Here is a 14,407-nt window from a genome sequence, read left to right on the forward strand (position 1 = left end):
TCTGATGCAAATGAATGTGATAATGATGGTGTTCATCTTTATCTTAATTCTCATTGTAACTCTCTCAGGAATGCAACTAAACAAGAGGTACTTTCCACTCCAGGCCAATTCCATTAACTCCAACAATGTTCATTCACAATGGGCGGTTTCCGCAATAATTCCCACAACCTTTGTTGTTTTGTCCATCAATGTCACTCTTCAGCAGTGCCAGTCTTGCAATCCCATGTTACCTGACAGACCATCAGTAGGATTACAGCCAAAGTCCATTTCCTGAATTATAATTGGGAGCTCATGCGTGAGTGTGATGCATTTAGAGAAAGACCTGTCTCTCCACTGCTTCTCCAGTAAGGTTGGACGTTTGCTGTTTTAAATAGCTTCTGAATCCCATGCTCATTGTATTCCAACTGTTGTGCAGGGGAAGGACGATTTTTGCTGTACATTTAAAGTATTTGCTAGCTGTTTGGTAAAAGAGGGTTGTTTTCTATTTTCTTTGATTTTTGTAACACATCAAATCATAAAGTTTATTGGTTTTGTCAGTGTTTTGTTTGTTTACCTGTTACAAAGCAGCGTTAGCTGCTGTGCAAAATGTCATACAGTAAAAAACATTTTTTTAAAAGCAAAATGATGCAGCCAGCGTTGACCGTGTGGTGTTGTTTATATATTTTTTTACATGGAAATAAAAACCGTTGACAAAGCCAATAGATCTCACATAGGCGAAATCTATTGGCTTTGCCAATGCTTGTAGTCCACATTGTTCAGAAGTCCATCACGTGTGTGCACTTTATTTTGTTGGATTCCAGGCCCTAGAGACCTGGCCCATTTCAAAACTCGTGACAGTGTTTTGCTCGAGAACAGCACTGTAACTTAACCATGGAGCATAGCTGTAGCTTACTGGTGACATTGCGTGTAAACATGTTAATAGAATTTCCTACATGCCTACATGTACATTCTCGGAAGAAGAAAGGATATATAAAGCGGGCTGATAGTTCGGGTATCAGGGATAAAAAGGGGACCCTCAGACACACTCTTCAGTACACTACTGGACTTGTGGATATTATAGAAGAAAGACTCCCTGCTGTTTGCGGCTTGCCCTGTTATCTGAGAAGGAATACTGGGCCTGCACCCTTCATCCCAGGCTGAAGTGACTCCAAGGGTCAGCTGATTGACTTATTGTTCTGGACTACAGGGGCACAACAAGCTCCAGAGGCATCTCTGCAACTGCCCAGCTGACCTGCCTGGGATGCTTTGAGCTACAAAGACTGCCAGCGACAACCATCAACACGAGATCTGCACTTCTCGCTACAGCATCAACAGCTCATGGTGACTCAAACCGAAGCTCAGGCAACTACTGTCTGCAACACCAGCCAGGATCTTCGTGTTACAGCAAGGACCATCCGGGACACCCGGCCTGCTCTTCGCACTACAGCGACGACCATCTGTAACGCTCTTCCTCGTGGCCTCCTTCACCACAAACTGAGCTGTGCATGCTGGACTTTAGAAGGCAACTCACCTGTTTCCTATATCCGGCCCTCGCTCCATCGCAGTCAGCTTGAATTTGTGACATTCACTTGGTCTAGCTCAATCAGATAACTGTGAGGGACTCCTTGTGCTTTTAGGCACTATACTTACCTTAGATCTTTGAGATTGCATATCTCTGGTTCTATTGAGTGGATGTTTGTCGTTTTGACCGCAAATAATTTATTAAATTTAATTCTATTTTTCTAAATTGGTGTGTGAATTTTCTTCTGGTTTATTTCTGTTTGGCGCAAAACAGTCAGGCTCAACTTAGAGGCAATATAAGTATGTATGCAGCACACAAACTACCAAAGGGTGACGCATAGGTTAATTTAGTAACTTTTTGTAGTTCACTGTGACTAGGGTTGTGGCTTTTGCTTGAGAAGGTCTCATTCCCCTCTCACCCAACAACCCAATGTCTCACAATGATGACATACAGTACCAGAATTTGTAGCAGAGCCTTCTAACAAAGACTCTTAGGGCTAGATATTAGGTGTGGGCAAGAAAGGTCAATAAATGTCATCACATTTCTAACCTCTGCCAAGCTGCCTCCTCAAGAGGCAAGGGGTTTTAGAAATATCTTGGCAAAACTATAATATGGACCTAAACTTGTTTCAGACTTCTGGCCCAGTCTGTAGGATACCCCACACAAGAGGGACGTAAAATAGGGTTCTGTGACAACCAGAACCCCTACTTCTCCAAACGTTGGGCAGAATAAATAACATACCTAGGCTGCCAAAAACCGGTACACTTGGTAATTCACAGTAGACATGGAGCAAGCCAGCTCCTGAAAGGTATATGCAGTGGCGGCTCCACCGCTGAGGTGGTGGAGTGTTGCCTCACTGCTTTTAGCAGTGGATATGAAGGAAAAATAAAATGATAATAATTGGATGTTATCATTTTATTTTTTCTGGTGTCTTTGTGGGGCTGCTCTGTTCTAAGACCAGGGAAAGAAGTGGTGGCACTCTGTAAAGTGTGCATGACTGTTAGTTAGACCTTCCCTCTCTGGCAGGCCAAACAGTCATGTGCACGTTGCAAGTTCTCCATGCAGGCTACATTACAATTGATCAGGGGAGTCTGGCTGCTTCCTCTTCAGGCTGGTAATTGCAAACACAACAGTGATGGACAGAAAGTGGATCAATGTCACACATTCACCCCAGTCAAAAGATCTGGGCCCAAATCCATCGTTTTTCCACTCCACACCACCCTGGGTTAGACAATGGCGATATGCAAATCAGCGCTGACCCTGTGCCCCATGGGAACAGTCCAGTCCGAACTACAAAAGCCATGTCCTTCCCAGAACGGAAACAAGCATCCGAGGACCGGCCCGGTTTCGAGGTAACACCTCTCATCAGCCCGGCTAGCTTGACTCCAGTGGTGTGGAGTGCCTGGGACTCACGTCTGAGCATCCCCAGTACACTTAGTGCGGAGGCTGGAGCAGAAGAACTACGATGAGGGACGATGCGAAGAGACACGAAAAGGTAAGTTTTCTTTTTTGTTATCTCCCTCCCGCCCCGCCACTCCTGATCCGTGTCAGCTGCTACTGACTATATGCATGAAAGACCATTGAATGCTGAGGATAGAGGCAGACATATCCTTGAGGAAAACATTTTGAAGAAAATTCAGAGCCTAATGGGTCACAGGAGTCTGCATGTAGCACCTTCATAGACACCACCTTAAAAAATGCATCCAGTGGCAAGCGCATGAGGCCAAAGTCGAAGGCTTACAACTATGGAGGATGCCACCTCCCTGGAAGGGCCAATATACATCAGAGATAACCTGAAACATACAGGCCGTCAAGCATAGGTGGATTAGGGCAGATGAGTGAAAAGAAGGAATGGCCACAGAAGGGGACAGGGAGTATTGGAAAGATGCATTGTAGTTGAAACAACCTGAGCAACAGGGTAACCATAGCTCTGGCAAGATTGGTGCAATCAATAGGAGCATACCTTTTCTGTTAGATTCTTCATGAGTACCTTTGAGAGGAAATGTATTTAGGAGTACATAGGGCTACTAGATAGACAGAGTATCAACCCCACATGCTGTGGGACTCTGACTTATGGACCAAAAACAAGAGAGACAGGCAGCGCTATGAAGCTATCAGGTCCAAACAGGGGCACTCCAGATGGGACACCAGCAGTTGAAATGCCTCTGGTGAATATGGAGTTTGGGAAGGAAGGAAATGTCTTGCTCAGTTGATGTACCAGAATATTTTATCTCCCCTAAAGTTACAAGGTCATCATGAAGACCAGGTTTGGCATTTGCCCACACACACATGTTATTTGCCACAGTCATTCGACTCTGACAGCTTGTCCTTCGCTGCTGAATATTTTACCACCTCGTTGTCTGTCTGGACCAGGGCAGCATGTCCTAGGAGGATGGGAGGGAAAGCATACAAGATCAGTCACCACACAGCTGAGAGTACAGGCCTCTGCTGTTACCAAAATGGGAAGATGAGGACTTTGCAAAACCACCTTCAACATGTGGGAATCTATAGACCTAGAGGTCAGAAGTCCCTCAAAGGTGGGACAACAGTGGAAGCAAGAACTCCAGATCCTCACTTGGAGGGGTCCACTGTATCAACAGGAGACCCACCTGAGGTTTGAAGTGCAGGAGTGCAAATCAGCTCCTAATGTGGTGGCACCCATGACATCTGATCCTTTAGTCTAGTCCCTGCTGTCGCAGAGTCCTCTACCATAAGGGCAGCCAGACACTACTAATGACTTGCCAGAAGACCCACAGGAAGAAACCCTCTTAGTTACGTGGAGCAATGTGCCCCTGTAGAAAAGCAATCCTGAAGCGAGTCAATATGTGAATTGTCTCAGTTTAGCAGCAAAACAAAGTCTAGGAGCACCTGACAAATAGTGGACGTGATGTGATGATGAATGTGTTTTCCTCTGGTTTGAAAGGAAGACACAAAGGTTAGTCAGTCATCTAGATACACACAGAGCCAATGTCTTCGTAATTATCAAATAAGTGAATGAAAATCCTAATAGCAGGAAGAGGAACTGATACTGGTCCAAACCCATCATGAAGTAGAGTAAACCTTGAGAGTAAGGGTGATTCAGCACATGAAAGTAAGTTCCCTTTAGATCCAGAATGGGCAGAAGGTTTTTGGGCCTGATAAAAGAAATCCCTGTCTGACGATACACCATCTTCAAAGTCATGTCCTGAAACAACTACTTGACTTTTTTTAAGTCCAGGATGGGCCTTGATCTCAAGAGGTGTGGAAGCTTCAACAGGCTGGAACAAAACCCTGTGCTTTGTTGGAGTGATCCTATTACCTTTTGGAGGCGCACATCTATGCCCAACACGAGGGTCCCCTCTACCATTGGTAATGGATTCTACTAGAACCAGGGAAACAGAGAAGGCATGCCTGATGGCAGGCAATGACAGTGTGCAGAAATCTCAGGCCGCTGATGCAAGCCTTCCAATGGTAGGAAAATGGGAATCTCTGATCACTCACATTATCTAGAATAGAACAGGCAGAGTGAGGTCACTATGGAAAGGAGGGAGACTAGAATTTTTCATGCACCCCACCTACACCCGAGTATGGGGATTCCCAGAAAGGACTGCTTTGTGATACCCTTGCCGCTGTAAAGGTGATTGCTGCTATTGCTATTGATGCTTGAACAGGGAGAACAAAAACTGTGATGACTAAACTCAAAAAAACGGAAAAATTTTCTTTACCTCAGCTGTCAATTTAAATGATTCATATAACTGTGGCTACATTAAATTTTGTACAGATATTGCTAGCAAAACATGAGGGTAATTTGAGTGTTACTCACTTTCCACTTTTACATCCAGAAGGGACGACGGTCATCTCTGACAGCATCAGAGAAGTAATGGCCACACAGAGTTCAAGAAAAGTTAGGTTGAAAATAAATCAACCATCAGTTCCATAGTCCTAAGAGTTAGTGCAATCCACACCCTACTATACTTTGTCAGAGACCGCATGGTAATCTTTGATTATGAACTGGAAGGCATAGGCAACATAAGTCTCTTTGTGGAAAGAAAAAATGGGATGCACAATAAGTCCTTTTAAGAACCCTGCCAACGTTTTGACAACAAAATGTGAGGGTAAAAAATCCTCAGTGGCTGCTAGACCTGGATTTTTTGGGCATGGTTTCTTCTGACTTTTTGCTTTCTGACCTCATGTTTTGACTTTGTGCTGAACTTTGTTTATGCTGGCTTTAGGACTATGTGTACATTTTCACTGCTGACCAGTGCTAAAGTGCATGTGCTCTGTGTCTAAAATGTAATGGCATTTGGTTTCTCCATTATTAGCATATTTGATTTACTGACGAGTCCCTAGTACAGTGCATGTGCCCAGGGCCTGTAAAACGAATGCTACTAGTGGGCCTGCAGCAACGATTGTGCCACCCACATGAGTAACCCTTCAAACATGTCTCAGGCTTGCCACTGAAGAGCACGTATGTGCCGTTTTATGTTTTAAACTGCCATTTCGATCTGACAAGTTAATCAGGACTAAACCTTCCTTTTTATTACACATAGTTCAACCCTAGAGTAGGCCCTGGACAGCCCATAGGCAGGTACTGCATACTTAAAAGGAAGGACATGTACTTTTAAGTTTTGCATGGCCTGGTAGTGAAAAAGTATTACATTCGCTTTTCACTACTGCAAGGCCTATCTCTCCTATAGGTTAACATTGGAGCTGCCTTGTAACATTTTACAAGTGTAATTTTCAATTGGGAAACTATAGGAAAGTAAGTTTGGTGTCTCTGGATTCACACTTTAAAAATAAATCTTTTAGTAAAGGTGGTTTGGTTTTGAAATTGCAGGTCTGAAAATGGCACTTTTAGAAATTTAAAATGTTCTTACTTTAGCCATTCTGTGCCTTCCACCTGTCTCTGGAATACACGTCTGGGTTTGGTGACACCTGGGATTTGTGCATTCCCTCTAAACAGTCACACACACGGGAAGATATCGTGTGTCATTCACCCTGATGGGCTTTCCAGAGCTAGAGTGAGAGGTAGGAGCTGGCACTGGCGCCAGAGAAGGGTTGTACTTGTTCCCACACAAAGGGTTGCATACCCCCCGCAGTGAGTCTGGAGACAGGGTAGGAAAGGTCAGGGTCTTGTGCACTACGAAGACCTTTCTTTGAAGTCCCCTTACTTCAAAGGTTAAAATGGATATAAGTACTGGACCTCTGACACCATATACTTAGAACACTTCTTTAACTGAGGACATTCTACCAGGGAGAAGAGCTGTTGTGCTGCCAGGAGGGACTGCCACTTTGCCGCTTGCTTTGCTGTGTTCACCTGCTGCTTCTTGCCTTTGAGTGGAAGGACTGGACTTGATTCTCTACATTCTGCATCTCTAAAGGTTCTCCAAGAGCGTGTTGGGCTTGCCGACTGGTTCTGAAGTCTCAGGCATATCAAAGACTTCAACTGCATCTTGTTACCAGCACCTGGGGTCCTCTGCTGTGAGTTCTGCTCGGTCAAGTGGTGCCAGAGCTAGTGCTGGGTCCCTGAAAGTGAATGTTCGTTGCTGCAACCCAAGAAACCAACGCATTGACACCGAAACGTCGATAGAAACTGGTGCATTTCCCTGTGATATCAACACACTGCCACTGCCTGCCATGAAGACGTGGACACTGCTCGCCAACTGTGCAATGCAGCGACCACGACTTATAACACAGCCACAAATTTCCTGACACAGTGCCTCCACATCACCGCTGCTGCATGAGTTTCGAACACAGCAACGCTGACGTCTGTGATACACTGTCCCCAACTCCGACACATTCCCGGCCCTGTGTTGGGCGTCTCGTGACTTTTGCAGAAGCAAAATTCAGCTTTTTGTAGCTCGAGCAAACTAGGCCCAAAAGCAGGCAACTTATGCTTTCTAGTATAAAACAAACACAAGAAAAGTATTAATGTAAGAAATAATGTAGATTCTGTATCCACCCCAGGATTTACTAATTAATTAACCCACCCGATTAATCAAATGTTACCTAGCAAATGCAAACAAATAAAGCAGCGTTTATATCTACCAGTCTTCATTAATCCATGAGACTTATGTGCACCTAGAATAGTAGAAATGACATCACACAGACAAGGAAAAGCAAAACAAGCACATGCTTCTTTTAAGTTTGCAGCAGTTAGTAATGACAAAAACGAAAACAATAAATTATTTTATTATTTTGCACGAACAAAAAGATGCAACAATTATGCACGTTTATGAGCACACATGTTAGTCCCCCCACGTGTAAAGTTTAATCTAAGTTGTATTAGCAAGACATATCACAAATCATTAATATTATTATTCATGTTATGGAAATGTGACTTCACGAGTTTAAACAAAATTTTGTTTTCTATCTCGCTCCATCAACTCCCTCATCTGGTGATTAACAAATCACCACACCAGCACTCAAAATTTTGGTAATTTAAATTTCTGAGAAATCGATTCAAATTCATTTGTATCAGTAAACCTAAAAGTCTGTTTCTGCATAATCTTTGTAATTAGCATAACGCTCTCTATGTAACTCCTGTAATTCGATCTCCCTTTCTTCTTCTTTTCTAAGTTTATAGATTCTTTTCTTTTCTTTCAACTGTTTCTTTCTTTTATGTAACAAACAACCTATTTTAGTCAAAATAAAAATCAATATTATTATAATCAAAGGTGCCAAAATCTTGCCAAGAATTGAACTTCCAATATCGTGAAACCAGTTTTTAATTGCTTGAAACCTTTTTGAAAGTTTCCCTGTAAAATCTTCTTCTTCTAAAGGAATTATCTCTGAATGCATTTGTGTAATATTCTTGATATACATTTCAATATTCTTACTTTCGTCAGGTATATATGTGCAACAATGTTGTACATGTAAAATGCCACAGACTCCTCCCTCCTTTAGTTGATGGAGCGAGATAGAAAACAAAATTTTGTTTAAACTCGTGAAGTCACATTTCCATAACATGAATAATAATATTAATGATTTGTGATATGTCTTGCTAATACAACTTAGATTAAACTTTACACGTGGGGGGACTAACATGTGTGCTCATAAACGTGCATAATTGTTGCATCTTTTTGTTCGTGCAAAATAATAAAATAATTTATTGTTTTCGTTTTTGTCATTACTAACTGCTGCAAACTTAAAAGAAGCATGTGCTTGTTTTGCTTTTCCTTGTCTGTGTGATGTCATTTCTACTATTCTAGGTGCACATAAGTCTCATGGATTAATGAAGACTGGTAGATATAAACGCTGCTTTATTTGTTTGCATTTGCTAGGTAACATTTGATTAATCGGGTGGGTTAATTAATTAGTAAATCCTGGGGTGGATACAGAATCTACATTATTTCTTACATTAATACTTTTCTTGTGTTTGTTTTATACTAGAAAGCATAAGTTGCCTGCTTTTGGGCCTAATTTGCTCGAGCTACAAAAAGCTGAATTTTGCTTCTGCAAAAGTCACGAGACGCCCATTCTGAAATAAAATGTTCGTCAAAAACTGCGTTCACAAAGCAAAAACTGACGTGCTATCATCATTCTGTCGGACATGGCCAAGGTCGAAAAAGAACATTTTGTCAGCCCTTAACTTGGCATCCGCGGAAGTCAATTGGAAGCAATGAGAACATTAATATACATTTGTTGCAAACCTAGGAAGCTCCTGGTTGCATTCAGAAAAGACAATGGTCCTTAAGAAAAGTGACCTAATGGAACTTTTGAAATGTGGGTGACATGTCACTTGTCACTCTCAGCCAATGGGACGTCGAAGATTTCTGAAAACTTTCCTTTGCGTAGTTTAGTTAGCGTAGAAAGGTATAAAAAGTCATGCCCCTAGGGATGGGCTGGCTGTTGCTTTCTGACTTTCCGATGAGGGTGAAGTGCTGTCGGACATTGCGTGGAGCACGTAAGAATCCTCAAAGAACTTTACTTTAATTTCTATCTATTTAGCTCAGTTAGGGACTTAGGTTTTAGAAATGCTAAACTTTAAATATTCACATTAACTTTGCTTCACTTGTTTAAATTGTATTTTTCTCACGTTTCTTTACAATCATGCTTGCTTTAATGCTAATAAATAACTTTTATAAAACTATCAATTAAAATACCATAATTTAGTAAATAAAATCTTACTTTTGACAAACAAGCTGGTCTTGGTTATTCAGAAGTGTAGGTTACTATTAGCTGGATCACGTCGCCAATGGTGGTCGTTTAAATGGTTAGGATTTATTCTAATGACAATATTTTTTCCGTAGGTGTATAAAATTGTATATAGTTTGTAGATAATGTGTATATAGATTTAATCTGACCACCTGATTCAGTAGGCCCAAAATATGTCAGGTTTATGATGGGTCCATAATTTAGTATATAATTTTGTTTATAGGTTATGAAGTTGGGTAGCGTTGTTTATGATATATTTTCTATAGGCCGCTGGATCAATTCTCTGGTAGCAGAAATTGATGGTTGCTAAGAGTAACCAAGGTAATATGTTGGTTGCTAAGGGTTACTAAAGTGTTATGGTATGGAAATAGGATCGATGTTTTAACACATGTTGAGTTCGTTTTTCGTGCTATCTGTAAGCTATACCGGTATAGATTGTGTGGCGAGAAATTAGTCACGCAAGCCATCTGTTCTGTTTGTAGTGATATCGCCGAGTATCACAAGAGGTATCGCCGTGTACCATAGTGTTGTCGCCGAGCAGCACAGTTTTAGGGCTAGGTGTGAATCTCGAATAGTGAGGGTTTTCTAAGAAATTAAAGCAGCATGAGAATAGGGACAAAGCGCCTTCCATAAAACTCACTGTGATAAGAGTATTAGTTATATCCGAGCTTGAGTGAAGGGTAAATTAGCGTCGGTGCATGATTATCTATAAACAGGTTAGAGTCCTGTACGGGTACATGTTTCATATCTATAAACAGGTGAGAGCCCTGTACGGATAACGTCGTTATTTTGCTAACGGTGCATGATCTCTATAAACAGGTGAGAGTCCTGTACGGATTTCATGTGTGTTTGAAATTAGGGAATTTTCAGTGTGAAAGTGCGAGTTTGATTTGTATTTTATGTTCAAGTGGAACTCTTAGAACTGTCACTTCGCGGTGCGTTCAGAGCAAAGCGAGTTCATAATTATACGTGTTAGAAGGGTGGGGTAAGGGTTACTCTACTGACAATTGGATATTATCCTTAGTGTGAATAGCGCCGTCTATTCCGAAGTGTGGATACTTGAATGTATGTAAACTATCCTAAATAGTGAAACGAACAGATGATGTCCTTATAGTCATTGTTAAGAATTAATTTACACTGAAAAGTGTTCTTAAAATGGCGCTGTGAAAAGATTTTGTGAAGGAGGGGTAAGCGCCAGGAGTGAGAAACGAGAAACCGCAGCTGCTGTGTACGTCACAGAGCCGCGCTGGGATTGGGTGACCTACGTCACAAACTATATTCTGATTGGCTCTTGAGTCTCTGACAACCTGTAAGCTGATTGGTCCTTCAGAAAAACTCCAATTTTATTGGTTGAGCAGAAAAGTGACGTAGCTCAACTGTCATTGGCTTGTTGGTGTGTTTCGTGCACGGATTGGTTGTTTTGCGGAACATCCCGGAAATATTTTACGAACGATTTTGTGAATTAGATTTAACTCTTAAAAATGAGTTATCATTTTAAACATGTTGAGAAAAAGCCAACATTATTTCAGAAGTTTAAGAATTTATTTTCGCCTGACAAGAAAATCGAAACGCGAGGTGGTAAATTACTTCATAAGTATAAAACACCTGCAGCGTATATGGAAGGTGAATATGGATATCATACTGTCTTATGGTTCGATAGTTGGAAACGCTATACTAAGAACGACGGTGTTTTAACTTGGCCTGATGATGGTTCATTTAATGTAAAAGTCTTGAGAAATTTACGAGAGAAAATGAATGCTCTTGTTCCGAAACCGAGACCAACTCAATTTGAAGCTTTAGTTGAGTGGGAAGACGAGATGTATCAGTTACAAAGAGAAGCTAGTGGAATTAAAAGACCTTCTAAAAATCCACCTTGGAGAAGAGAAACTCATGAAGATAGATTGCGAATGTGGAGACAGGGAAACATGAGTGAAGGATTGTATTTAATTCAGGAAATGGTAATGGGTACTCCTACAGGGAAATCTATGGAAAGTGAATCTGAGGATGCAGTTATGGAAGAAATATATACAACTGCTAGAAAGAATCAGCCTTTGAGACCTCCTAGATCATGGTCTACTCCGGTGGTTTCTACTGAAACTTCACCGAGTGCACCTCCAATTAATGAAGCTCCTAAACTTTATCCAAATAATTGTGAAATCATTGAAACTCCTAGAAGACCAGAATTTGATAATGCTCGAAATGAAGGTAGACATTTTACAATGGCTCCAAGGGCAAGAGAAGCTCCAAAAGATTATACAAGAGAGGCAAGAAATGTTGAAGATGTTGATCATAATGAATATTTAAGATCTAAAGAAGAATTAATAAAAAGAATGACAAAAGGCATGGAAGCTGTGACAGTTCCAGTAACGATTGGTCCTGTTCAGCCTGTATTTGACCAAAAAGAAACAAACAAGACAGGATTAACTATTCCTTTAAATGCAGAAATTCAAAAGGTTACTGAAAAATTTTATTCAGACTTATCTGAAATAAACTCTTCTAAATCGAGAATGCCTGATTTAACCTTTAATGAGGATTTATCTCCGAAAACACCAATGGGTGCTATATCAGATATAGGGAGTCCTGAAGTCAGGGTAACCACACCAAAACTTGATGTGGCTAAATTAAAAGCGAATATCGAAGAATTAATAATCGGAACAATTGGTCCAGATAGTTTAAATTACTATCGAGATGATGAACTACTGTTCATTTGCAAAAGCATTCAATGGAAAACAAAAAATAAATATGATCAACTAGAGGATCTAGCAGCAGAACTTGAAATCGATGTGAGCAAACAAAAGAATTTTGCGAAACATTACAGATTAGACTTTTCAGAAAGTGACATTGAGAGTTTGAACTCAATGGGAAGAATAGTACATATAAAAGATTTGATTGTTTATATCAAAAAGCTAGGAGAACTGAATAAGTGGAGAGTGAAATGGACGAAAAAGAAGGAAGATGAAAGATTGAAAAAATTGTCAAAACAATTTCCAATGAGAGAAATTGCAGGTGGAGGATATGTTCATGTCCCTTGGTCGAGACAGGACATTCTGTTGTTTACAAATGATTTTCCAAAATTGAGGGAAAAACCAGTTGAGTGGTACAGACAAGTAGATAGATTTATCAAAGTGTCAAAAGTTCTGTGGATTGATTTAGATGGATTTTTTGACATTGTCGTTCCATCAGATCTTTGGACAGAATGCAAGATATCGATTAGTTGGCCAAAAACAGAACCTGAGCGAATCAAAGAAACAGGTGCTCCAAATCCACTTGTAATGGATTTTTATGAAAAAGTGATTGTTTGGATGAAAAACAAAATTCCACCCAAAGAAGTCGATTGGGTTAAAATAGAAAGGACAAAACAGGAAACAAAAGAATCAGTTCATTCTTTTTATGAAAGACTACTGTTAATCTTTAAACAATACAGTGGTTATGAAAAACTAGACGAAAAGGATATGAGCCATTTTGTCTATAGATTTGTTTATGGACTAAAACCTGAAATTGGAGAAATGATCAGAAATAGCATTGTAGGATGGCAATCACTATCTGTAGATGATATTCTAAGAAAGGCTAAGTATTGCAGTGATGAAATAGAAGTAAAACAGAAGAAGCTCAAGGAGAAAGCCATGTGGGCTCAGGTAAAAGTGGCTGAGCAACAGATTGCCAGCATGGGTAATAAGAACACTAATTTTGTTCAAACTGGAAATACAAACCAGATACAAGGAAAGTTTAAAAGTAATAATTTCCCAAAGAAATTTAGCCCAAAGATTGAGGAGTTGAAACAAAGATTACCTTGTTTTAATTGTGGCGAAATTGGACATTGGAGAGACGAGTGTCCTCATCCTCCTAAAAACTTAAAGAATCCCTTATTGAATCCACAGATGCAGAATGGTGTTGACCTGCAGCGCAGCTACAGATGCAACAGGGGTTAAACGAATTAAATATTCAGCGACAGTTGCAGCAACAGCAACAGCAACAGGTGAATAATCGTCAAGACCAATTGCCACAACCACCTTTTCCGAATTGTGGGGGAGTTCAAAAATATAATCCAAACGTGGGATTTCAGGGAAGTGAACAGGTAATAAAACCACAAAAACAGCAAAAGCAGCAAAGAGTTCAAATGCAAAATGCTTCACAACAGTTTTTATTAACAGAAAGTCAAGACAGCGATTCTGATGATTATTGCTGACGGTGCCCGAGAGAGGAGGAAGAGTGTGTTGTTGGAGCCACTCTTGAGGTTGACCAGTCAGGTCCTTTTGTAAACGGGAAAGTTAATGATGTAGACATCACTTTTCTAGTGGACACTGGTGCTACCCGTTCTACTGTTAGATCAGTGGAAATTGAAAACCTACCTCTCTCTGGGGATACCATCCAAGTTGTCGGAGTAAGTAATCAGCAAATTAAAACTGATTTAACTGATCCAGTTCCAGTTGAAATTGGAAATTACAGAGACAAACACAGATTTGTGGTTTGTAATAGTAGTCCAGTGAATCTATTGGGCAGAGACATCCTATGTAAAATGAATTGTAGAATATATTGTTCTCCTGATGGAGTTGAGTTACAAACAATGGAAGAAGATGGTTTATACAGAATGACAATGATGATGATGGAAGCAGAAGAAACAAAATTGTTTCCTGCATTTGAAGAAAAGGATTTACCTGAAGAACTCAAGGAAACAGTGAAATCTGAAATATGGGATTTTACTGGAAATGAGATGGGTCTGATGAAAAACGTAGATCCAGTAAAAATTACATTGAAACAGGGAATAGAATT

At 40.5% G+C, this 14,407-nt stretch overlaps 1 protein-coding gene across 1 annotated transcript in view; it reads left to right on the top strand.

Moving 5' to 3' along the window:
- The window catches only part of LOC144763712 (uncharacterized), a 3,323,440-nt gene that overhangs the window by 2,200,132 nt on the left and 1,108,901 nt on the right, over positions 1 to 14,407 (top strand). The window lies entirely within an intron of this gene.

The sequence above is a fragment of the Lissotriton helveticus genome, chromosome 6 (assembly GCF_964261635.1).
Source record: "Lissotriton helveticus chromosome 6, aLisHel1.1, whole genome shotgun sequence".
In the NCBI taxonomy this organism is placed as follows: domain Eukaryota; kingdom Metazoa; phylum Chordata; class Amphibia; order Caudata; family Salamandridae; genus Lissotriton; species Lissotriton helveticus.